General features: G+C 43.2%; 1 long non-coding RNA gene across 2 annotated transcripts; it reads left to right on the top strand.

Moving 5' to 3' along the window:
• Positions 1-7,279: 7,279 nt before the first annotated feature.
• Positions 7,280-25,652, top strand: LOC126418473 (uncharacterized). Of its 2 annotated transcripts, none has more exons than XR_007575855.1 (2): positions 7,280-7,413; positions 24,905-25,652. It is a non-coding gene; the product is annotated as an uncharacterized LOC126418473 (long non-coding RNA). The 2 variants fall into 2 exon arrangements; XR_007575854.1 differs by having other exon boundaries at positions 7,286-7,413; positions 24,902-25,652.
• Positions 25,653-26,644: the final 992 nt, after the last annotated feature.

Genomic DNA, 26,644 nt, shown 5'->3' with positions numbered 1-26,644 from the left:
ATCCTCCGATCGATAGCGCAACCATATCGGCAGTATACTGGCGAGGCATTCGTCTTCATGGACAATAATTCGCGTCCTTATCGTGCACTTCTTGTGAATGACTTCCTTCAGGATAACGACATCGCTCGACTAGAGTGGCCAACTTGTTCTCCAGACATGAGCCCTATCGAACATGCCTGGGATAGGTTAAAAGGGGCTGTTTATGGACGACGTGACCCACCACCTACTCTGAGGAATCTACGCCGAATCATCGTGTGGCCCGACCGGGACTCGAACCCGGGATCTCCTGCTTACATTGCAGACGCTCTATCCATCTGAGCCACCGAGGACACATACGAACAGCGCGGCTGCAGCGACTTATCCCTTGCACGCTTCCCGTGAGACTCACATTCCCAACTGTCCACAATTCTACGTATGTATTGTACCTTGTAGACATTTGCCCACCCACTCATTGCTCGTGCACGCTTTGGCGATTCCCGTAAGAGTTTGGGCAACCTGTGCGCATTCGCACAGACGAAGGTCAATGGCTGGGCAGCCTTTAACTATATATATGAAGACAGTAACTTGTTCTCGAAAGAACAGTTACTGTTGATGACCGTGCAGCTTTTCCCTGCAATAAATGATGACTAACTGACAACCTCAGCTGCCGACAGGCGTTGTTGTTATACCTCGATGTGGACAGCTAAAAATGTGTGCCCCAACCGGGACTCGAACCCGGGATCTCCGGCTTACATGGCAGAACATCTATAAGGTACAAAACGTATGTGGAATTGTGGACAGTTGGGAATGTGAGTTTCACGGGAAGCGTGCAAGGGATAAGTCTCTGCAGTCGCGCTATTCATCTACGTCCTCGGTGGCTCAGATGGATAGAGCGTCTGCCATGTAAGCACTGGCCATTAAAATTGCTACACCAAGAAGAAATGCAGATGATAAACCGGTATTCATTGGACAAATATATTATACTAGAACTGATATGTGATTACATTTTCATGGAATTTGGGTGCATAGATCCTGAGAAATCAGTACCCAGAACAACCACCTCTGGCCGTAATAACGGCCTTGATACGCCTGGGCATTGAGTCAAACAGAGCTTGGATGCCGTGTACAGGTACAGCTGCCCATGCAGCTCCAACACGATACCAGTTGCTCGGCCACCATTGACCAGACGTTTTCAGTTGGTGAGAGATCTGGAGAATGTTCTGGCCAGGGCAGCAGTCGAACATTTTCTGTATCCAGAAAGGCCCTACAGGACCTGCAACAGGCGGTCGTTCATTATTCTGCCGAAATTTAAGGTTTCGCAGGGATCGAATGAATGGGTCGTAACACATCTTAAATGTAACGTCCACTGTTCAAAGTGCCGTCACTGCGAACAAGAGGTGACCGAGACTTGTAACCAATGGCACCCATACCATCACGCCGGGTGATACGCCAGTATGGCGATGACGAATACACGCTTCCATTGTGCGTTCACCGCGATGTCACCAAACACGGATGCGACTATCATGATGCTGTAAATGGAACCTGGACTCATCCGAAAAAATGACGTTTTGCCATTCGTGCATCCAGGTTCCTCGTTGAGTACACCATCCCAGACGCTCCTGTCTGTGATGCAGCGTCAAGGTTAACCGCAGCTATGGTCTGCGAGATGATAGCCCATGCTGCTGTAAACGTCGTCGAACTGTTCGTGCAGATGGTTGTTGTCTTGCAAACGTCCCCATCTGTTGACTCAGGAACCGAGACGTGGCTGCACGATGCGTTAGAGCCATGCGGATAAGATGCCTGTCATCTCTATTGCTAGTGATACGAGGCCGTTAGGATCCAGCACGGCGTTCCGTATTACCCTCCTGAACCCACCGATTCCATATTCTGGTAACAGTCATTGGATTTCGACCAACGCGAGCAGCAATGTCACGATACGATAAACCGCAATCGCGATAGGCTACAATCCGACCTTTGTAAAAAAATGGTTCAAATGGCTCTGAGCACTGCTGAAGTCATCAGTCCCCTAAAACTTAGAACTACTTAAACCTAACTAACCTAAGGACATCACACACATTCATGTCCGAGGCAGGATTCGAATTGCGACCGTAGCGGTCCCGCGGTTCCAGACTGTAGCACCTAGAACCGCTCGGCCACTCGCGTCGGTCGAACTTTATCTAAGTCGGAAACGTGATGGTACGCATTTCTCCTCCTTACACGAGGCATCACAACAACGTTTCACCAGGCAACGCCGGTCAACTGCTGTTTGTGTATGAGAAATCGGTTTGAAACTTTCCTCATGTCAGCACGTTGTAGGTGTCGCCACCTTGTGTGAATGCTCTGGAAAGCTAATAATTTGCATATCACAGCATCTTCTTCCTGTCGGTTAAATTTCGCGTCTTTAGCACATCATCTTCGTGGTGTAGCAATTTTAATGGCCAGTAGTGTAGTTTGTGTTGAACTTTGTTTCTGACGGCTGGTAGACAGTGGTACTAAGTTGATTTTGGATTGAATGTTTATACTAAGGGATTTAGTTTGGTGAATGATGTAAATGTGGAGACTGACGTCTCTGCCACACTAACGTACGCGTTAGTCAGTGTGGTCGCCTCCTATCTATCAGTATGAAAGTTATCACAACTCTATGCTTCCCGAGTTTGCAGAGCGGTGATTAACAATTTTCAGGCGCTCTCTCAAATATAGTGGAAATCAATTGAAAGAATATATTTCTGTTGTTTACATTGCAGGGCTAATTTAAATGGAGAGGTTTTGTTTACAGACGAAACATCATTTACCAACAATACACAAAATCCGTCATAGCAATACGCACTAACCGTTGAAAACGCAGTCTGTATGTGAGAAATGTCAACGTGTAGAGCGGGTTCCTGAAGAATGACATCACTGGTGACTATTTTATTAATGGAAATATAAAACAGCAGCAAGTAACTTCGTTGGTAACAAATACGGCGAGGCAGTTATTGGAAGAAGTACCACGTCACACAAGGCAATCCACGTGCTAACAACGTAACTTACGTCCCGCCATTTCGCAAAGATAATTACAGATTTTTTTCTCAGAGCATTTGGTGATCACTGGATCCGTCGTTCGGGAAACACAAAATGGCCTGCCCGCTACGAGACTTTATATCTTTGGACTTTTATCTATGGCGAAAATTAAAAAGAAATGGTTCAAATGGCTCTGAGCACTATGGGACTCAACTTCTGAGGTCATTAGTCCCCTAGAACTTAGAGCTAGTTAAACCTAACTAACCTAAGGACATCACACACATCCATGCCCGAGGCAGGATTCTAACCTGCGACCGTAGCGGTCTCGCGGTTCCAGACTGCAGCACCTAGAACCGCACGGCCACTTCGGCCGGCGAAAATTAAAACAATGGGTCTATAAAGAAACACCGATCACTCCCGAACTGCAGTATAACACACACCTTTGCTGCTCAAAGTCCAGATGAAATTCAACGTGCGGTATAGTTGTACCTAATCGCTTAATTGCTTTACAGCATATATCAATATTTTGAGCAATTGATGCGACAGTCATACTAATAAACACACAAATTGAGTTAAGTTCAAATGGCTCTGAGCACTATGGGACTCAACTGCTGAGGTCATTAGTCCCCTAGAACTTAGAACTAGGTAAACCGAACTAACCTAACGACATCACAAACATCCATGCCCGAGGCAGGATTCGAACCTGCGACCGTAGTGGTCTTGCGGTTCCAGACTGCAGCGCCTTTAACCGCACGGCCACTTCGACCGGCTAAATTAAGTGCCTACTTACAGGCGGTACAGTAGGGCTAGTCGTTTGCGGGACCCCTTTCACTGGAAGGCAGCAGTTTGTGGTGATGTCATCCTGTACTACTTGCACAGCGTCCACACCTGTCTTGTCAATGAATTACTCCTCGAGGATTTCTTCCAGTGCCACAGAATAATGTTGCTGTTTCGGTCTTCGGTTCAAAAACTGGTTTCATGCAGCTCTCTCCATGCTAATCTATCTTGTGAAGCCTCTACATCTCCGAGTAAATACTGCAACCTGCATCCTTCTGTATTTATCTCTTGGTCTCCCTCTACGATTTTTACCACACACGCTTCCATCCAGTACTGAGTTGGTGATCCCTAAATGTCTCGGACTGAGTCCTACCAAACGATCCCTTCTTCTAGTCAGATTATGCGACAAATCTCTTTGTTTCCGAATTCTGTTCAGTACGTTCTCATTAGTTACATGATCTATCCATCTGATCTTCAGCATTCTTCTGTAGCACCACATTTCGAAAGCTTGTATTCTCTTCTTGTCTAAACTACTTATCGTCCATATTTTACGTCAGTACATGGCTACACTCTAGACCAATACCTTCAGGAAAGACTTCCTAACACCTGAATTTATATTTGATGTTAGCAAATTTCTCTTCTTCAGAAACGCATTTCACTCCATTGCCAGTCTACATCTTATGTCCTCTCTACTTCGACTATCATCACTTATTTTGCTGCCCAAATAGCAGAATGTCCCATTTCCTAATCTAATTCCTCAACATCACCCTACTTTATTCGAGTACATTCCATTACCCTTGTTTTGCTTTTGTCAACTATGTCCATTCCGTTAAACAGTCCTTCCAAGTCCTTCGCTGTCTCTGACAGAATTATAATGTCATCAGCAAACCGCAAAATATTTATTTATTCTCCCTGGACTTTAATTACTACTCCAAATTTTTCTTTTGTTCCTATACTGCTTGCTCAATATACAGACTGAATAACATCGGGGATACGCTACAACCTTGTCTCACTCCCTTCTGAATCACTGCTTCCGTTTCGTGCCCCTCGGCTCTTATAAGTGCCATCTGGTTTTTGTAAAAATTCTAAATAGCCTTTCGCTTCTTGTATTTTACCCCTGTCACCTTTAGAATTTGAAAGAGAGTATTCCAGTCAACATTGTCAAAAGCTTTCTCTAAGTCTACAATTGCTATAAATGCGGGTTAGCCTTTCCTTAACCTATCTTCCATGAGTAGTAATAGGGACAGTATTGCCTCGCGTGTTCCTACATTTCTCCGGAATCCAAATTGATCTTCCCCGAGGTCGGCTTCTACCAGTATTTCCATTCATCTGCAAAGAATTCGTGTTAGTATTTTGCAACAGTGACTTATTAAATGTAGTTCGGTAATTTTCACACATGTCAGCATCTGCTTTCTTTGGAATTTGAATTATTATATTCTTCTTGAAATCTGAGGGTACTTAGCCTGCCTCATACATCGTGCTCACCAGATGGAAGAGTTTTGTCCTGGCTGGCTGCCCAAGGCTATCAGTATTTCTGGCGGAACGTTATCTATTCCCAGGCCTTTGATTCGACTTAGGTCTTTCAGTGCTGTGTCAAATTCTCCAGGAAGTGTGGTATCTCCCACCTCATCTACATTCTCACCCATTTCCATGATATTGCCCTCAAGTACTTCTCCCTTGTATAGTCCATCTGTATACTCCTTCCACCTTTCTGCTTTTCTTTCTTTGCTCAGGATTGGTTTTATATTTGTGCTCTTGATATTCATACAGGTGGTTCTCACTTCTCCAAAGGTCTCTTTAATTTTTCTGTAGGCAGCATCTATCTTTCCCCTTGTGATATGTGCTTCTAAATCCTTACATTGCACTTCCTGTCCCTCATTTTTTTAGACATTTGTATTCTGTTTCGCCTTCTTCACTTACTGCATTTTTATACTTTCTAGTTTCATCAAATAAAATCAATATCTCTTGTGTTACTCGAGGACTTCTATTAGCTCCCGTCTTTTTACCTACTTGATCCTCTGCTGTCTTCACTATTTTTTCTCTCAGAGCTTCTTCTTTTGCTGTATTCCTTTCTTTGTTCTTGTCAATCGTTCCCTAATTCTCCCTCTGAAACTCTAAACAGCCTCTGGTTCTTTCAGTATATACATATGCCATCTCGTATATTATCAATCCGATACCTTCCAATGTCTCCAGGTCTCTTACACGTATACAACCTTCTTTCATAATTCTTAAACCAAGTGTTAGCTATGATTAAATTGTGCTCTGGAAAAGATTTTACCAGGCGGCTTCCTCTTCCATTCCTTTTCTCCTGTCTATAATCACCTACTACTTTTCCTTCTGTTCCTTTTCGCACTATCGAATTCCAGTCCCCAATCACTATTAAAGTTTCGTCTCCCTTAACTATACGAATAATTTCTTTTATCTCCTCATACAGATATTATTTTAAAAATAACGGAAAAAACAAGATTGGTGTCTTAATAAGGCAGTTATAAGCATAAAAATTTACTTACGTACTTCAAAAAATGCACCTAGGAACGTTTACTTCTTCTGAAGAAGCCAATTTTATGGTGTTTGTGTATATTTGATGGAGTATGTATGTATGTATGTGTGTGTTGGGTGTACTATCGAAATGCAGTTTTTTGGAAGAAGCCACTGCTTTTCCTCTAACAAGATTCAACTGCTTTTCTGATTTACTAGTTCACACTACGCAGGTATGTAAATTCACTCATTTAAGGTAGCATTATCGTCTCTCTGTATACTCTAAAATTTAAAATCTTATCTAAGGTGGAGATTAGAATCAACTAATCTTTACATCCCAAAATCCAAATATTTCTTTGTATTTGAATTTGTAGGTATTTACTGTTTTCTGGCTTATAGTTTCGCAGTTATTCTAGGTGGCAATAGTTACTGAGTCACCCTGTATACTTTTGGTACCCGTGAGTAGCTTTCATATGTATTTAATTGTTTACTATGAGTTTTTCTAGATTAAGACTTAGTTTGTATGATTTGTACCAGTTTTAATCCTGTTGCACTATTCTCTCAGTTGTAACTACTTACAGGTGGATATGTGTGGGTTACTTTTTAGAACAAATATGGCTGCCGTATGTCAATATGATAGATGCCAGATATTTGGCGTGAACTCCTCTGGGGACATGACTAACTATGGAAATGTTAAATCTGTATTGCAAAATATCTGCAGTATGACTAACACTCGTTACGTCTAGAGATTATCATCTTACTGTAGTGTGAAGCGTGACACAGAGGCCTTTGACATGCGCTGTATTGCTTTGAACTTTGTGTATCTTTGTGTCAAATATATTGCATAAGCCTCCCAGACGGCCAAACATCATTCGAAATGAGTCATACTAGAGTTCATTCGCAGGCGAGTGTTTCCTTGTCAGACTGATGGGGAATGTTACAGCAACTTTTCTCGGTGGAGAAGATTTTTTTCCTTTTTTTTTTTTGGGGGGGGGGGGGAGGGCAAACGGGAGGGAGGGGGCCACAGTGGAAACAGTGGCAGGACACGAGGGGCAAAATGGGCCCCAAGCCCTATAAGAACCCTGTTACCGTCCTCACTGCCAGTTCGTCTGCCACAAAGTGTCAGCCATGCCCCGCCACATCTTCGTGTTTCTGCTGCTATCCGTCTGCTTGATTCAGGTAACGTATCGATGATCCCGTACTGTGTCTCAAACATGGCAACAAAGCAATCGGCACCTCGAAGGTACTTACTTTGTGGTATGTCACAAGCTTTAGGGTAAAAATAATAAATATGCTTGTAGGTCCTAAACTGGATATGTTCAGGAAACTTACAAACAGTGGAAACAAAGGAGCAGGTAGCTTTTGCCTTCCTAAGGTCATTCGACACCGTACCACTTTGTCTACAATTAATCAAAATACAATCACGGATACGAGACTGGTAGAATGACTGTTTGACTAACAGAACGTACTTATTTACACCGCAAGGCGGATGTTCAACCGAAATGAAGCTATCCTCGGATGTTTCCCAAGAAAACGTGGAATGGCCTCTAATGTGCTCTCCTTCTTGTTCTTGTTGTTTTTTTCTTCCGCTAACTATGATTTCCCCTATTTGTCGGTCGCATTTCGGGGTCGTACTGGACCATCTCTTGCCCTATTTCTTGAGTGGTCATCCGGGCATCCGTTTGTTTTGCGGTCGTCCATATTTACAAATTTTAAAGAGTCTTGTGGGGTCCATTCTTTCTATACGCACCTTTCAGTTTATTTTCCTTGGCCACGTTCATTTATTTATGTGGCGCATTCCACAGTTTTCCCTTATCGATACATTTGTTCTCTTGTCCCACGTCGCTACTATTTGAATTTGTCCTAGTACCTTCTTTTCCACTACCGTTAACTTTTGTTTTCTTTTTCGTTTGTACTTTAGTTTCTGCTACATATGTCATAACAGACTGCAATATTGCTTTATAACGCTTACTGTCCCCTGAGTTGTCATAAATTTATTTCTACACACAACATCTTGCAGGCACCCAGCAACTCTTACGGCCTTTGTCAACTGGTTTTTCACGTCGATGGTTGTAGTTGGTGGTAACTGTGGTGTCACCGCAAGGCACCACATTTGCTAGGTTGTAGGCTTCAAGTCGGCCGCGGTCCGTCAGTACACGTCGGACCCGCGATTCGCCACTGTCGACGCTAGCAGACCGAGTGCCGCCACTCGGTTGGTCTTACGAGACAAGCTAGCGCACTGGCCAGTTCTGCATCCGACTTTAATAGGAATGATTCACTTGTTATAGCTTCAGAGATTTCATTTGCAGAGACGCTAGTCAGCATAGCCTTCAGCTAATTCAGTAGCTACGAACTAGCCAGGCGTCACATACAGTATATGCATTGACAATTGATCTATGTGTGTGAAGCAATCAGAATTGCAAAGAAGTATTCGCAGTTCAGTCTGTAAGTGCACTTGTAAAAATTACTGTACAAAGTCAGGATCGGCGTTCACCGCTGATGCTGAATTAAAGCTAAATATTTAATTTTATTCCTGTCTACTAACTTTCTAATCACCTAAGATGTTCCAGATACATTCCGTCAAGTGTAGTTAATTGATCCTCACGTCAGCCTACGTGATCAACGCGTGCAATTAATGGCCACACCTCGTGATCAGACTAAGAGTCAAATTGCATGACTCAGCCGGGTCACCCTTTTTCCATGAGGCTCATAGTTCCGCCTTATATATAACAACAACAATCCACAAATAATTAAAACACATCATCTGCAGCTAATTTACATCTTGCAGGTGTTTTGATATTTATATACTCTTCGATTTTCTAGATGAAAAAGTACGGTAATATGGAAAATGCCTAGCTGTAGTTGTTGTTGTGGTCTTCAGTCCTGAGACTGGTTTGATGCAGCTCTCCATGCTACTCTATCCTGTGCAAGCTTCTTCATCTCCCAGTACCTACTGCAACCTACATCCTTCTGAATCTGCTTAGGGTATTCATCTCTTGGTCTCCCTCTACGATTTTTACCCTCCACGCTGCCCTCCAATGCTAAATTTGTGATCCCTTGATGCCTCAGAACATGTCCTACCAACCGATCCCTTCTTCTGGTCAAGTTGTGCCACAAACTTCTCTTCTCCCCAATCCTATTCAATACTTCCTCATTAGTTATGTGATCTACCCATCTAATCTTTAGCATTCTTCTGTAGCACCACATTTCGAAAGCTTCTATTCTCTTCTTGTCCAAACTATTTACCGTCCATGTTTCACTTCCATACATGGCTACACTCCATACAAATACTTTCAGAAATAACTTCCTGACACTTAAATCTATACTCGATGTTAACAAATTTCTCTTCTTCAGAAACGCTTTCCTTGCCATTGCCAGTCTGCATTTTATATCCTCTCTACTTCGTCCATCATCAGTTATTTTGCTCCCCAAAGAGCAAAACTCCTTTACTACTTTAAGTGTCTCATTTCCTAATCTAATACCCTCAGCATCACCCGACTTAACTCGACTACATTCCATTATCCTCGTTTTGCTTTTGTTGATGTTCATCTTATATCCTCCCTTCAAGACACCATCCATTCCGTTCAACTGCTCTTCCAAGTCCTTTGCTGTCTCTGAAAGAATTACAATGTCATCGGCGAACCTCAAAGTTTTTATTTCTTCTCCATGGATTTTAATACCTACTCCAAATTTTTCTTTTGTTTCCTTTACTGCTTGCTCAATATAGAGATTGAATAACATTGGGGAGAGGCTACAACCCTGTCTTACTCCCTTCCCAACCACTGCTTCCCTTTCATGTCCCCCAACTCTTATAACTGCCATCTGGTTTCTGTACAAGTTGTAAATAGCCTTTCGCTCCCTGTATTTTGCCCCTGCCACCTTTAGAATTTGGAAGAGAGTATTCCAGTCAACATTGTCAAAAGCTTTCTCTAAGTCTACAAATGCTAGAAACGTAGGTTTGCCTTTCCTTAATCTTTCTTCTAAGATAAGTCGTAAGGTCAGTATTGCCTCACGTGTTCCAGTATTTCTACGGAATCCAAACTGATCTTCCCCGAGGTCGGCTTCTACTAGTTTTTCCATTCGTCTGTAAAGAATTCGTGTTAGTACTTTGCAGCTGTGGCTTATTAAACTGATTGTTCGGTAATTTTCACATCTGTCAACACCTGCTTTCTTTGGGATTGGAATTATTATATTCTTCTTAAAGTCTGAGGGTATTTCGCCTGTTTCATACATCTTGCTCACCAGATGGTAGAGTTTTGTCAGGACTGGCTCTCCCAAGGCCGTCAGTAGTTCAAATTGAATGTTGCCTACTCCGGGGGCCTTGTTTCGACTCAGGTCCTTCAGTGCTCTGTCAAACTCTTCACGCAGTATCGTATCTCCCATTTCATCTTCATCTACATCCTCTTCCATTTCCATAATATTGTCCTCAAGTGCATCGCCCTTGTATAGACCCTCTATATACTCCTTCCACCTTTCTGCTTTCCCTTCTTTGCTTAGAAGTGGGTTTCCATCTGAGCTCTTGATGTTCTTACATGTGGTTCTCTTATCTGCAAAAAAAAATGCCTAGCTATAAGATGTAAATCACAAGCAGATGGTATTTCAATTGAACAAGTATGAACTTTAATTAACTTGGGCTATTATCACCTACTGTGCTAAATATACACAAATCCATACAAAGAAACATCTATCAGATAATGTCAGCAGGACTCTGAGGTTTCCAGCTGACGATTTTGTTTTCTACAAGAAAGCGACGTTGGAATATCGTAAGGAAATGCTGTAAGACACAAAATTACCTATTACTTTAATGGTTCGTAGCTCTTTTTGCATGACACTATGTGTTGTACAACGCTCAAATCCAAATCGGAACAGGATTCACAGGCTTGATGAACTCATAAGGCAAAAGAAGATAAGAACCACACATTAACCGACCGGAATATTAGGAGAAAACTAACCTGGAATCTATAAGATTGTCTAAATCTTTAGTGATAATACGAAGAAGCGAAATTACAATATGATTTTTGGAACGTACAGGGTGTTAGAACATCACGAAATACTTAAGAAAACATCTATTCATACATAACAAGCATTGAAAGCAAGGAAATGCGAAATGAAATTGTAAGAAAAACACAGTTCCTGGAAAGGAATATTCTGACAACCCTTCACATACGCCCTTTTACTTCTGTTTCTGACTAATAGCTTATACACTGTCATTCATGAGGAGCAAATATAATCTGGTCTATATTATATATATACACTCCTGGAAATAGAAAAAAGAACACATTGACACCGGTGTGTCAGACCCACCATACTTGCTCCGGACACTGAGAGAGGGCTGTACAAGCAATGATCACACGCACGGCACAGCGGACACACCAGGAACCGCGGTGTTGGCCGTCGAATGGCGCTAGCTGCGCAGCATTTGTGCACCGCCGCCGTCTGTGTCAGCCAGTTTGCCGTGGCATACGGAGCTCCATCGCAGTCTTTAACACTGGTAGCATGCCGCGACAGCGTGGACGTGAACTGTATGTGCAGTTGACGGACTTTGAGCGAGGGCGTATAGTGGGCATGCGGGAGGCCGGGTGGACGTACCGCCGAATTGCTCAACACGTGGGGCGTGAGGTCTCCACAGTACATCGATGTTGTCGCCAGTGGTCGGCGGAAGGTGCACGTGCCCGTCGACCTGGGACCGGACCGCAGCGACGCACGGATGCACGCCAAGACCGTAGGATCCTACGCAGTGCCGTAGGGGACCGCACCGCCGCTTCCCAGCAAATTAGGGACACTGTTGCTCCTGGGGTATCGGCGAGGACCATTCGCAACCGTCTCCATGAAGCTGGGCTACGGTCCCGCACACTGTTAGGCCGTCTTCCGCTCACGCCCCAACATCGTGCAGCCCGCCTCCAGTGGTGTCGCGACAGGCCTGAATGGAGGGACGAATGGAGACGTGTCGTCTTCGGCGATGAGAGTCGCTTCTGCCTTGGTGCCAATGATGGTCGTATGCGTGTTTGGCGCCGTGCAGGTGAGCGCCACAATCAGGACTGCATACGACCGAGGCACACAGGGCCAACACCCGGCATCATGGTGTGGGGAGCGATCTCCTACACTGGCCGTACACCACTGGTGATCGTCGAGGGGACACTGAATAGTGCACGGTACATCCAAACCGTCATCGAACCCATCGTTCTACCATTCCTAGACCGGCAAGGGAACTTGCTGTTCCAACAGGACAATGCACGTCCGCATGTATCCCCTGCCACCCAACGTGCTCTAGAAGGTGTAAGTCAACTACCCTGGCCAGCAAGATCTCCGGATCTGTCCCCCATTGAGCATGTTTGGGACTGGATGAAGCGTCGTCTCACGCGGTCTGCACATCCAGCACGAACGCTGGTCCAACTGAGGCGCCAGGTGGAAATGGCATGGCAAGCCGTTCCACAGGACTACATCCAGCATCTCTACGATCGTCTCCATGGGAGAATAGCAGCCTGCATTGCTGCGAAAGGTGGATATACACTGTACTAGTGCCGACATTGTGCATGCTCTGTTGCCTGTGTCTATGTGCCTGTGGTTCTGTCAGCGTGATCATGTGATGTATCTGACCCCAGGAATGTGTCAATAAAGTTTCCCCTTCCTGGGACAATGAATTCACGGTGTTCTTATTTCAATTTCCAGGAGTGTATATAGTCCGAAATCCAACATACAGTGCTGCCATAAACAATAAGGTATACATTTTGTTTTACTTGCAGTTTCTTTATAAGCTTTATACAATTTGTAATGTATGTAGTACAATGACACACTTAATTTATTACAGGTAATATTTTTCGTCCACGTAGTTCATTTAAGTGGTATTTTTCAATAATGTTTCATTCTTATTGAATCTGTTTTCAAAATTATAAGACGTGCAAAGTTTTATGTGTGTGCGGGTGCGTGTCTGTTGTGTGTGTGTGTGTGTGTGTGTGTGTGTGTGTGTGTTTGTGAGTGAGTGTGTGTGTGTGTGTGTGTGTGTGTGTGTGTGTGTGTGTGTGTGTGTGTGTGTGTATGCGGCAGGGATGCAGCTTCGGCAGTTCTCCCATCTACCAGGTGCGCAGGAGCGTAACTTCTGTTCTACCAGTACTGCTGTGCGAATAATTATTTGTTGCCAACAACTATTGTTGTTCGAATACCATTTTTTTACGTAAATTAATATCGACAGCAAAATAAATTTTTCCTTTTAGGCGGCCTGTTGCGAAACTGTGCTCTGCACATTTATTCGGTTTCCCAGTCCCTATAACCTGCTCCCCCTCACATTACGTTCTTGTCTGCTAGTTTCTGTTAAATAGTAATGCTCATCTTCCACAACCAGTCAAGAACGCTAAACGTCGTTAAAGACCCAACGTCGACAAATCACAGATGTATATGTACTGATTTTCGACATATCGCCAAAAATATTGGCGAGGCATGCAGTTGTTTTTTACGAGTCGTATTCCCATTATAAACACCTACCTCAGGTTTAGTGTTGCCAGATGTTGTTGTGTTGTGTTGTTGTCGTGATCTTCAGTCCAAAGACATGTTTGATGCAGTTATCTGATCTACTCCATACTACACAAGCCTCTCCCTTTCCGAAAAGTTACTGCAGCCTACATCCTGCTGAATCTCTTTACTGTATTCATCTCTTGCTCTCCCTATACGATTTTTAACCCCCGCGCACCCTTCCATTACTAAATCGGTGATCGCTAATTGTTTCAGACTGTGTCCTACCAACCGATCCCTTCTTCTGGTCAGGCTGTGCCACAGATTTCTTTGTTTCCCAATTCTATTCAGTACTTCCTCATTAGATACATGAACTATCCAACTAATCTTCAGCATTCTTCTGTAGCACCACATTTAAAAAGCTTCTATTCTCCTCTTGTCTAAACTGTTTATCGTCCATGTTTTACTTCAGTACGTGGCTGCACTCTAGACAAACAGCTTCAGAAAAGACTCTCTAACACCTGAGTTTATATTTAATGTTCAAATTTTTCTTCCTCAGAATCTCTTTTCTTGCCACTGACAGTCTACATTTTTATGCTCTTTACGTCGGCCGCCATTAGTTATTTTGCTGCCCAAATACCAAAACCTATCGACTACTTTAAGCGTTTCGTTTACTTAACCTAATTCCGTCAACATCGTCTGGTTTATTTCGACTACATTCCATTATTCTTGTTTCGCTTTTGTTGATGTTCATCTCATATCCTCCTTTCAAAACACTGTCCATTCCATTCTACTGCTCTTCCAAGTTTTTGCTGTCGCTGACAGAATTAAATGTCATCGGCAAACCTCGAAGTTTTCATTTCTTCACTCCCCACTTTTCCTACTCCAGATTTTTCTATTGTTTCCTTTACTGCTTGCTCAGTATGCAGATTGAATAACAATCGGGATAGGCTACAATCCTGCGTCACTTCCTTCTCAACCACTGCTTGCCTTCCGTGTCACTGTTATAACTACTGTCTGGTTTCTGTACAAACTGTAAATAGCTTTTCGCTCCCTGTATTTAACCCCCGCCATCTTTAGAATTTGAGAGATAATGTTGCAGTCAACATTGTCAAAAGGTTTCTCTAAGTCTATAATCGTAGGCTTGCCTTTCCTAAACTTATCTTCCTTGAGAAGTCTTAGGGTCAGCGCCTCGCGTGTTCTTACGTTTTTTCGGAATCGAAACTGATCTCAGCCGAGGTCAGCTTCTACCAGTGTTTCCATTGACCTGTAAGGAATTCGTGTTAGTATTTTGCAACAGAGACTTATTAAACTGATACTATGGTAATTTTCACACCTGTTATCACCTGCTTTCTTGGAATTCGAAGTGTAAGAGTACTTAGCCTCTCTCATACATCTTGCTGACTGGATGAAAGAGTTCTGTCATAGCCGGCTCTCCCAAGGGTATCAGTAGTTATAATGAAATTTTTCTTCTGCCGGGATCTTGGTTCGATTTACATCTTTCAGTGCTCTGTCAAATGCTTCCATCATCTTCATGTACGTCCTCTGCCCTTTCTATAACTATGCCTTCAATTTCATCTCCCTTCAACAGACCCACAATATACTCCTTTCACCTTTCAGCTTCTCTTCTCTGCTTAGGACTCGTTTTCCGCCAGATATCTTGATACTCATACAGCTTCTTCTCTTTTCTCCACTGTGTTTGAATCATTAAACTTCTGACTGTTTTGATGCCGCTCTCTACCAATTCCTCTCTTGAGCTAACGACTTCATCTCAGAGCAGCACTTGCAAACTACGTCCTCAATTATTTATTGGATATATTCCAGTCTCTCTTTCCTCTAGGGTTTTTATCCTCTACAGCTTTCTCTAGTACCACATTATTCCGTACCACATTATTCAATTTCCAACATTCTTATGTAGCACAACATCTGAAATAGTTCTATCCACTTTTGTTCCTGTTTTGCCGCAGTCTGTATTTCACTACCATGCAATACTGTGCTCCAAATGTACATTCTCAGAAATTTCTTCCTGCAGTTGAGCCCTAAGTTTGATAGCAGCCAGCTTTTCCGTCCGTCTTTGGTTGTTTTGTTGCCTAGGTAGCAGAATTCCTTAACTCCATCTATTTCGTGACAAACATTTCTACTGCTTTCCATTACTTTCGTCTTTTATCGATGTACTCTCGGTCCATATTCTGTGTACATTAGGCTGTTCATTCCACTCAGCAACAGCAGTAAATTCTCTTCGTTTTCACGAAGGACACCAATGTCATCCTCAAGTCTTATCACTGATATTCTTTCAGCTTTAATTTTAGTTCCACTCTTGAAAACTTATTTTATTTCCTCGTTGCTTCTTCGATGTATAGATTGAACAGTAGGGGCGAAAGACTACATCCTCTCTTACACCCTTTTTAATCCGAGAACTTCGTTCTTGGTCTTCCACTGTTATTTTCTCTCGTATCTTTCCCGCCCTTCCCTATAGCTTACCCCTATTTTTCTCAGAATTTCGGACATCTTGCTTTATTTGACATAGTCGAGCCCTTTTTCCAGATCGACAAATCCTATGAACTTATGTTTATTTTTCCTCAGTGTTACTTCCAGTATCAACGGAAACGTCAGAATTGTTTCTCTGGTGACTTTCTCTTTCCCATGACCAAACTGATCGTCATCTGTCACATCCATAATTTTCTTTTCCGCTCTTCTGGGTACTATTCTTGTCAGCATCTTGGATGCATGAGTTGTTAAGCTCATAGTGCGATATTCCTCGCACAATCTTCGGAATTGTGATGATGTTTTTCTGAAGTCAAGTGGTAATCGTCAGACTCATACATTCTATAAACAAGCGTGAATAATCGTTTCACTGCCCATTCCCCCTTTGATTTTAGAAATTCTGATGGAATGCTACCTATCACTTCTGCCTTTTTCGATCTTAAGTCCTCAAAAGCTCTTTTAAATTATGATTCTCATACTGGATTCTCTACTTCTTCGTTATCGGTTCCTGTTTATTGTTCTATCATGTCATCAGACAAGTCCTCGCCCTCATAGACGCCTTCAATATACTTTTTTCATCTATCCTAACTCTCGTCTGCATTTACGAGTGGAATTCTCAGTGCACTCTTAGTGTTAACAACCTTGCCTTTAATTTCACCGAAGGTTACTTTGACTTTTCTATGTGCTGAGTCAGTCCTTCCAACAATCATTTCTTTTCCGATTTCTTCACATTTTTCCTGGAGTCATTTCACCTTAGCTTCCTTACACTTCCTGTTATTTCGTTCATAAGTGACTTGTTTAACTGTGTTCGCTAATTTCCTTGACCATTTTTGTATTTCCTTCTTCCGTCGATCAGGTGAAATATCTCTTCTGTTACCTCCTGTGTGAATGATGAATGTATGGAAAGCAGATGTAAGTCTGAAGTCCGTAAATAGTGGAAGTTTAATTTTAAATCTTGTACATAATTTGACTGTTCTTAACTGAGGATCATGGAAATGAATAATTTACTTTAATTTTTGACAATGCTTGATTGTAATAGCCAAGTAACTAGCTACTGTGTGAACGATGGATTTATTGAAAGCAGATGTAAGTATTAAACCTGTAAATATTAGAAGTTTAGTTTTAATTCATGTACATAATTTTACTGTTTATTGACTGAGGACCATTAAAATTAATGAAACTCAAGTTTTTCTAATTACATTTTTGTACTGTGTTTATCTGACATGTTCCACACCCAGGAGGATCCCTTCTTTTGTGAGTCTATGGAATGAATAATTAATCAAATCAAATCAAACCTATTGTTTCTTCGAAGTTACATTCTTTGTGCGATGGTTTTCTTTCCAACTTCTGTGATTGATCTTTTTGGTGATGTCCATTCCTCTTCAACGGAAATGCCCACTGAGCTATTCCTTATAGCAGTATCTGTAGCCTGAGAGAACTTCATTCCTTAGTACTTCCGTATCCCACTTCCTTGCGCGTTGATTCTTCCTGAGCAGTCTCTTAAACTTCACCCTACTCTTCATCAGTGCTAAATTGCGATTTGAAACTGTATCTGCATCTGGGTACGTTTTCAAATCATAAATCTGGTTTCTGACTAAACATCATGTAGTTAAGCTATAACATTCCCGTGTCTCCCGGTCTTTTCCAGGTATACGTCCTCCTCTTGTGATTCTTGAAAAAAAGTATTCACCATTACTAGCTAAAATTTATTGGAGAACTCAATTGGTCTTCTGCTCCTTACCCTGCGACTGCATTCCAGTCCCCTATGACTATTAGATTATCATTTCTCTTTACATGCTGAATTACCCGTTCAGTACCGTCATATACTTCCTCTATCTATACATCTTTGGCCTGAAGCGTCGCCATGTATACCTGAATTATTATTGTCGCTGCTGGTTTGTTGCGAGTCTGATGAGAACAACCCTATCAATGAACTTTTCACAGTAGCCCCTCTGTCCGCAGCTCGTGGTCTGGTGGCTAGCGCTGCTACCTCTGGATCACGGGATCCCAGGTTCGATTCCTGGCCGGGTCGGCGGGTCGGGGATTTTCTCCACCTGGGGATAGGGTGTTTGTGTTGTCATCATCTCATCACCATTCGGGTAGTCGAGAGACTGGTTATCGAAAGACTGGAACTTGTACGGCCGCAGATGACCACGATGTTGAGCGCCCTACAGACCATCATCATCATCATCATCATCATCATCATCATCACAGTAACCCCTCTGCGCTACCTTTCTATTCACAACGAATTCAACTCCCGTTATACGATTTTATGCTGCTGTTGATATTATCCTATACTCGTATGACCAGAAATCCTTGTCTTCCGTCCATTTCACTTCATTGACCCCGACTGTATCTAGATGAAGCCTTAGTATTTCCGTTTTGAGATTATCTAGCTTCCCAACCACGTTCAAGCTTCTGACATTCCACACCCTAGCTCGTAGAACGTTATCTTTTCGTTGGTTATTCCATCTTTCTGTCATAGTCACCACCCCCTTGGGAGTCCCCTCCTGGAGGTGCAAATGGGGAACTAGTCCTGAATCATTTGCCAGTGGAGGGATCGTCATGAGACTTTTCAATTACAGACCACATATCTTGTGGATACTGGTTATGTGTCTTTAGTCCAATGGTTTCCATCGCCTTCTGCATCATCACACCGTTGATCATTGCTGATTCTTCTACTTTTAGGGTGTATGTTCCCACATTAAGGGCAAGAGAGTGCCCTGAACCTTTGTCTGCTCCTCCGCCCACTTTGCCGTAGGCGGAATAAGGGTGACATCTTATGCCAGAAGTCTTTGGGCGCCATTGCTGATGATTTTCATTATAAATTTAGGCTTTTTCAGGGGTCGAAGGGGTGACTGCAGGCATTTTGTTTACTAATCAAAGACGTTCTCTTTTTTTTCTGGCATCCAAATAAGGGGGTGGGGGAAATGTGGGCAGAGACGCACCCAGAGGCCTGGCTACCATGTCCTGTTCCCCCCACCACCCTCCCCTCTCCGCTCCCAGGAACTAAGAACAGGATAGGGAACGTGGAATAGAGCTACAAAGAACACCAATGACTTATTTATTTCCTTTTCTTGTAGTATATTTTTAAATTACTGTTGTTAATATAACTGAGAATAACAGGAAACCAACGTCACGAGGAGGAGGGACTCAGTGAAATTATCGATGTATAGTTTTTCCGAGAAGAACTTTCTGATGACCAGACGAAGAGTGGGAAAGGCGTGGGTCAAAAGACCAGGTACACAATATACACAATAAGATGAGCAAGAGTGATTATGTCCTGATAGGGACAGAGAGCAGTGTTTATCTTATTGGCACCTAACAAAGAAGTTTGTTGAGGGGAGACCACGTATTGGGCCATGCGTTTAAGCCACGCAGCTGACAGCTGGGTAAAGATCTGCCTATTGCTATTGAGCAACATCAAGGGGCGGTAATAACGCATCCATAATGTACCTCAAGGCTTGGGGATAGCAATGTGGAGACCATCGGCCTTTAGGGCCAGGCAACTTGTTTGTAGAACCCACCTGAGTAGCATCATCATGGACTTCGTCCTCCATTACGTCGGCAAGCAGATCCAGCATCGCAAGAAAATGGAACGTTTGTGGGGGCGACTCGAACCAGATGGCGCGTAGACATTGATGATCCTGACGCCCTAAAACGTGAGAGTCATACCTCTTGCTCAGAGATATCGGCAAATGCGTCAGCAATGATATCCTCATGTAGGAGGATCGCCACCCCACAACCAGAAGGGGAAGTATGGGAGACATATGTCGTGAAGCGAAGAGGAGCACAAAAGGTTGCAATATGCATCTTCTGATGGAGGACAAAGTCAACGCCCGCAGCATACAGCATTTTATGGACACTGTCTGTGGCTCTATGATAAGTTTGAAAATCTGCCATTGCCAGGAGGATGGGCTATCCAGACATGGGGGAAGCACAGGGAGTTCCCTGTTAAGCTCCCGTGGAAGGGCATGTCTTTGTGATGAGGAGGGAGGAGCAGACCCCATCAAGGGGAGTCCATCTCTCGGTAAATCTCCAGAACGTCCATCTTCAGCCTCGATATCATTCGCACAGAAGACAGACGTTTCACTGAGCCGGTTCATCGAACACTAACAGAGGTGCGGCCACAGGTACCGACAGACAGAAATGGAGACAACCACATCAGATGCAGGCGGGCGAAGGTCAGTGCCCGTAGGTGGATGCTGATAGAAGACGAAGGGGGGGGGGGGGGGGGGGGGAAGACGTCGCGTCATCCGGTGCCAGGGCAGAGGACATGGCATCAGCAGTAGCAGGGTCATCATCCCCTGCACACATCTGGTGGAGGGAGTCATCAGAAGGGTACGGCGTTTTCTCTTCTGTATCCTCGGATCGCTGCTTCCCAACATATTGTTCTGTGTCGGATGACGGGCGGTTGTCGTCCGCGTATGGTCAGATGGCAGAAAAGTGGAGGTCGGTACAGATCCATGATCGACAACCACTGGGTCGGGACAGACGGGCTGTGTCTGCTGACGGCCATCGTTCATTGGTACTGTCTCCAGCACATTGTAGGAGAAAAGGCAAAACGTCCATCGCGTCCTCGGGAGGAGTTGACGCCGGCGCCGCCCGATTCAGAGTGGGCGCGGGCAGCCCCACAGCGGATGCGCAAGGTAGAGGTAACACAGTGGGCGCCGCTGGGAGAGCGACGTCTCTGATTCGCTTCTGGTCCAGTCTACGTCGGAGACATTCAGAACGGACATGACCTTCCTCGTCACAAGCTGAACAAATATGCGGTTAGCCATTGTACATGACGTGAGGCATGCAATAGGCAATTACCAAGTAGGAAGGCACGCGTTTCCTCAGCTCAATTTTTATCTGCTGGACACCATTGACGACACGGTCCGTTTCGAAAGTCTTCCACGTTTCAGCAACGTGACTGACGACAGTATTGTAACGTCTCAACGCGGCCATCACAGCGTCCGTCGGCACCTCAAACGGGAGTCCGAAACCCTCAACGTACGGGTGCCAAAACCAGCGTCCCCCGAAACCTCCCATAGTATCAGAACTTGAGATCATTATCATGGTGCCGTACAACTTTCGCGCATACCTCTTCATTCGCCAGCTTTATGTGCACAGTTGTACTGAGGATCGAAAAATGAGTTCTGAGAACATCTTGCGGCCAGAGATACATTTCATCCCAAATAAACCTTCGTACTTCATACGCTTTTGCTCGTTTACGATCCTAAGGAAAAGTTCATGAAGTCGGACGTGAAGACAAGCCACTACGCGAAAATAAACAAACGCGCACTCGCTCGCAAGCAACACAACAGGTAAGACGCAAACATTACGTGCTCATCTAACCACTGCCGAAGGCAGATTGCCTTGGGCCACGACCCCTTTACTTATCCTTTCCCCAAGTGATATATGCTTCTAAATCCTTACATTTGTCCTCTAGCCATTGCCGCTTAGCCATTTTGCACTTCCTACCAATCTCATTTTTGAAACGTTTGTATTCCCTTTCACTTGCTTCATTTGCTGAATTTTGATTAGTACACCAAAAATATTAGGCTGTAACTGAAAATCAAAAATGTGACGTAGAGTCATAAAATGAGAGTGCTGGAGAATATCCCTGTGCAACGAAAATAATCATGAACAAATGGCAAATTAATGCTTCTCAAAACGGAAAAACAGAAATAAAAATAAAAAAACCATCTGCTATTTAATAGGATAGCAGGCAATCATTATTAAAAACTGGCGACAATAGTGTAATTAATACAGATTCTATGCCCCTGGGTTCCAGGAAGGGGCAAGTACTCCTGTGGTCCCCCATTGCGGACGCCCTCGTATCCCTATATTAAGTCTTGTTCTTGATGCGTTGGCACAGACACCGTACTGAATGGAAACTGCAGTTGGTGTTGTGGCCTTCAATCCAAGCACTGAAATCATACATCTCTTAACACTTATCTGTTCGCGGCCGGAGTGGCCGAGCGGTTCTAGGCGCTACAGTCTGGAACCGCGCGACTGCTACAGTCGCAGGTTCGAATCCTGGATGTGTGTGATGTCCTTATGTTGGTTAGGTTTAAGTAGTTCTAAGTTCTAGGGAACTGATGACTTCAGAAGTTATGTCCCATATTGCTCAGAGCCATTTGAACCATTTGAACTTATCTGTTCTGTGCAAGTTACTTTATCCTGGAATAGCAATTTTAATTTCTATCCATTTGAACCTGCTGATATGTAGTCAAGTCTTAGCTTTCCTCTTGGTGTCTATCCCACATATGTGCCTCCATTAGCAACTTAACTATTCATTCATGCCTCACCATGTGCGTCACGAAACTATTGTTACTGAAGTTGTGCCATTACTTTCTGGCATCCGCGATTCCTCCCCTTCTCAAATGTTGCTTCTATTTCATGTTTTTCGCCTCTCAGAAATACAGTGCGGTTTCTACACAAGCTACAGTTGAACATTTGCTTCCTGTATTTCTGTCTGGTAACTTCATGATGTCTAACTGTATGTTCCAAACAGCACTGTCAATACCATTGTCCAAATCCAAAAATTTTAGAGATGCAAGTTTGCCTTCCTTCGCTCTGTCTTATAACACCCGATTTCAAACCAAGAGGAAGAATTATATAGGCAAAAGCACAAATACAGTTAATTACTCTGATTTTGGGGCTGAGATACGTAGAACCATTGTCAGCTGTCGGAAAAACAGGCTCGCGTTTTCGAATTCACGAATGCGTGAATAATAACTACTACAGAGAGGTCAGTTTGATCGCCCAAAGACATTGGACTTCGTAGAGAGTGAGTAACTGTATTTTCTGAAAAAGTTTGCTGCCTTTAGTACCGATCAGCATGAGACGTAAAAAAGGTTGCTAATTGTTTGTCCAGCAAGTCGTTATTCCGGTTAAGTACTTACAAAAATTGGACACATGGTCCGTCAGCTGTGCAAATGGTGATATTATTCTTTGCAGTAGACACACACAATTTCATGTTAATTTAATTATTGTTAACAAAAATTACAAACGCTTTCAGAGGCATTTAGAGATAGCATTTTGTTCGTTTTCATCGTAATCATATACCCTAAGTCTGCATTCTCTGGCCATGAAAAGTCATTGAATTATATATTTTAGATAGCATCTACGTGACAAGATAGAAATCACTTCTCTATCCTTTCAATTTTCCGTGCTAAGTCGTAGGGTCTACATTTTCTGGTGTCGTCTTATATTTATCCGAATTTGAAACTGTTTTTTGCTTCTTTTTTCAGGTCATCGTTCACCAAGCCCGGAAAAAATTTTTGAACGTATAAAACTGCATATATTTTTATAGTTGAGGGTAGAATCACCAATGGAGTCCACAGGACTCAATATTGAGTCCTCTGTTGATTTTGATATATGTTTATGAGCTTTCATTTATTGCACATCGACAACAATTACCTCTGTTTTGCAGGAGACATAAGTGTTATAATCAATGACAGCAGGCATACAGCAATAGAGAAAAATTTACAGTGTTGAGAAGCATTTTTGGGCGGTTATCTGCAAATGGTTTCTTTTTTAACTTTGGGAATACGCAGCATGTAAGAGCATAAGGTTTATTTCAGTCGTTGTACACACAAACTCTTCAGTAGCAAGACTGATTTCGACCGACTCCTCGATATTTTTTTGTCATCAGTCTTCTGACTGGTTTGATGCGGCCACTGTTGAGTAGACCTCTTCATGTCACAGTAGCTCTTGCTGCCAATGTCCTCAGTTACTTGTTGGACGTGTTCCAGTCTCTGTCTTCCTCCATTGTTTTAACCTTCTAGAGCTCCCTCTAGTACTGTGCAGATTTTTCCCTAAGGTCTTGACAGATGTCCTACCAACCTGCCCCTTATTCTAGCCAGTGTGTTCCATATGTTCCTTTCTTCCCCAATTGTGCAGAGAACTTACTCATGCCTCACCTTATTAGTCCACCTAAGTTTCTTCTACAGCACCACATCTCAAATGCTTCGATTCTATTCTGTTTCAATTTTTCCACAGTCCATCATTCAGCCCCATACAATACCGTGTACCAAACGTATATTCTCCGAAATTTCTTCCTCAAATGTCTGATAGTAACAAACTTATTTTGGCCAGGAACGCCGTCTTTGGCTGTGCCAGTCCGCTTTGTATGTCCTCCTTGCTTCAAGCCTCAAGGGTTATTTTGCTTCCGATGTAAGAGAATTCCTTAACTTCGTGTACTTCACGATTACCAATTTTGTTGTTAAGCTATTTTTATTTCTGCTACTTCCTAATCCTTGCAACAATCCGGGCTTGTGCTCTGTATCTAATGACCCCGGAGTTGACCTGAGGCTAAACCGTAGTTCTCCTTGCTTCCTTCATACGTGAGTAGAACGGGAAGAGAAGCTAATGACTGCTACAGTGGGAACTGCCATCTGCCATGCACTTGACAGTGGTGTGCAGAGTATGGATGTAGTTATAGATGTAATTGTATGAAGACGGGAAACCCAGATTTGAAAGTAAGTTGAAAAGTCCGTTCAGGGAAATGAGTCTATTTCACGGAAGAATTTTCGTTTGGAATTTTGTAGCTTCCTTACTGCAATACCATTACATACCTATTTGTGCTATTAAACTAAAGACCATTCTGTTTTTTGAACTCACATGTAAATGGATCCATGTCACTATTCTTTGTAATGACTCTTTCGACTCCTTGCGGAATAATGTACAGAATGTGTCGGGTAGAACATGTAGCTAACTAACTAACAAACTTCACGGCTCTGATCAGCAGGTAGCGGTGTCGCTGGTTAACGAACTCCAGGATGAGTTGGAGCGGTTGAACACTTACTACGAGAAGCAAGAAAAGAAGTACATGCCGCCTCACGTGAACGAGGCTATTCACATGTTGATGAAATATTTAAGGCAGGAGGCGCAGAGGCGGATAGACAAGGAGTTTGCCGAGGCTGCCGCCTCCACCTCCACCTCAGCCGTCCCCGTCTAGACCCTTCTGGATGTGATCTGGGGACAACCACTGAAAATTTCATAACTTTGTAAGCAATCGACTGATGGGTATGATACATGAAGCGTCATCAGCCACTAAGTGTCCTGAGAATCAGTCATAAAATTCTTCATCGCCGGATGCACCAACCGACCTCAACTGTCCAGTGTGACGGCCTAATGTCCCAAGGAAAAGTATCCCTACATCTCTATAGTTTTAGAGTTTATACAGTGTAACGAATGAATTTAATAAGAAAATGTCTAGAGAAAAAATTCAAAATATTCAATGTCTCGGTGAAAAATAAATTAGAGCAAGTATCCATATTAGCAATAACATTATAGAGCAAGTTTGGCAGTGAGACGGCTTGATGTGTTTTTACATGAATTCTAAAGGAAAATATTCACTGTTCCATGTTCTTACACGCACTTACTAATGTAATGTATTAAGTATTTAACCATTCCTTCGGCACCGTTTTATAATTTTGAGAAAAATGTATTTTAGATATATTTTCGAATAAATAGTGTTTCCAGAATGTAATTAACTATTGAAATACATGTATTTTTATTGATTTGAAAATGTACATAGCATGTTTCTCATAAGAAATGAGTTCTTCCGGTGCCTAAAATACACCACTTAACAACTGCTAAGGAATAACGACAGGCAATGATGGACGACATCAAACATAGTACGTACGTAACAGATGTGGGTTGGTATATTTATAACCAAAATGGTACATATTTTACCACAAGCGAAAGCAGGACAGTTGAAAATACACCGTTAAAGTTTGACAGAGGTCAAAATCCCAACGTGAAGGTCGATATCAGCCTCTCAGTAAGTAATATGCCGTCATCGGCCACTAATGAATATTTTGCACCTATTAATCATGCTGGCTATCAAACTGTTTAGGAGTCTATGGTGGATACTGTTCTACTCCTCTCTCAAGGCGGTTTCAGTTCTTGCAAGGTTCTGGAAGACGGTGTTTGCAGAGAAAAATGTCTGCCAGGAGCATACAAGTCATGCTCTGTAGGTGTTCGATGCTTTCAGTATCTTCACTTTCCAGTGTGTCTAATACCTCAACGGTCTTGTGTGGCGTTGCGCTAAGATATGGAGCAGTGCTCGGCCTTTGTGCATAGTGCCTGCCCGATGATCATGTACATTCTGTGGTCTGTAACGTGCCCCTCTGTCTGCCCACTAACTGGTGGCCTGCGCCATTTCCACAGTGAAGCGGGATTCTTCGGAGAACATCACTCTGCACCACTGTTGCTGACTCCAATCAACGACATCTTTCTCGATGACGGCGTGGTTTAAGTGGGTAGCATTTAATGGGCTTCCGGGCATACGGACAGCCTGATTGAAATCGCTGCGAAATGATTCTGACAGAAACACGTGTACCAGTGGCGGTTGCAGTGTCTGCAGATATCTGCCAAGCAGTGAGATGTCTGTTCTTTTTTGCCACTAAGGCATCCTCGTGTTGTGTGGTGGTCCATTTACGAATACCGGCATGCTTTCGCATAGCATTTCCAACTTCAACGG

Source organism: Schistocerca serialis, chromosome 9 (assembly GCF_023864345.2).
Source record: "Schistocerca serialis cubense isolate TAMUIC-IGC-003099 chromosome 9, iqSchSeri2.2, whole genome shotgun sequence".
Classification (NCBI taxonomy): domain Eukaryota; kingdom Metazoa; phylum Arthropoda; class Insecta; order Orthoptera; family Acrididae; genus Schistocerca; species Schistocerca serialis.
This window is presented reverse-complemented; position numbering and strand designations above follow the sequence as displayed.